Genomic DNA, 718 nt, shown 5'->3' with positions numbered 1-718 from the left:
GCTTCTACTGGAGAAACACCCCAAATATGTGACTGCACGTTCAAAAATAAAGCTAAAAAAAAAAAAAAAAAACACGAAATTTACCAGCGACTGTAGAAAAACAAAGAAAGCATACAGAGGCGGAGTTGACAGCGCTGCTTCTGTCACACAGCTGCAGCGCAGCGTATTAATTACATGTAATCCCAGGTAAAAACCAGATCCGTGCGAGTAGGCGATTAGACATTTTGCTGCATGGAGCCAGGCAAAGTTGGAAAAAAAAATCCGCTTCCTAGCATAAAGCCTGAAAAAGAAGGACAAATATGCGTGTGGGGCATTCAAAATCCGGACTGTCACCTGCCTTACAACGGACGAAAGCTTCGGATGCTTTTGTGTAACTCTGCAATATTTTTCAATGTATGGTTTGTTTAATAAAAAACAAGTGTCCTAGTGTCTTTTTATTTGCGCACCCATAAGCGGAGCAAAAATCGGGCATCCTCGGACGGAGCTCTGGAAGTTTGCTTACTTTCAATACAAATTCGAAATAATTTATTAAGTTAGACAATAATTGAATTCAATCAATTGGTCCTATGTAGCCCCTAAAGGGGTGACGTTTTCAGGCAGTTGATTTATCTGGAAAACGGGTGAAAATTCACCGGATTCAGTGTCTGAAAACATAAAGTACATTTTCCTGAATTGACTTGTATTGTGTCTGACTGCACTTGGTCTGACCTAAGATGGG

The sequence above is a fragment of the Fundulus heteroclitus genome, chromosome 4 (assembly GCF_011125445.2).
Source record: "Fundulus heteroclitus isolate FHET01 chromosome 4, MU-UCD_Fhet_4.1, whole genome shotgun sequence".
Lineage (NCBI taxonomy): Eukaryota > Metazoa > Chordata > Actinopteri > Cyprinodontiformes > Fundulidae > Fundulus > Fundulus heteroclitus.
The sequence above is the reverse complement of the archived record's forward strand: the minus strand, read 5'-3'. Positions refer to the sequence as shown.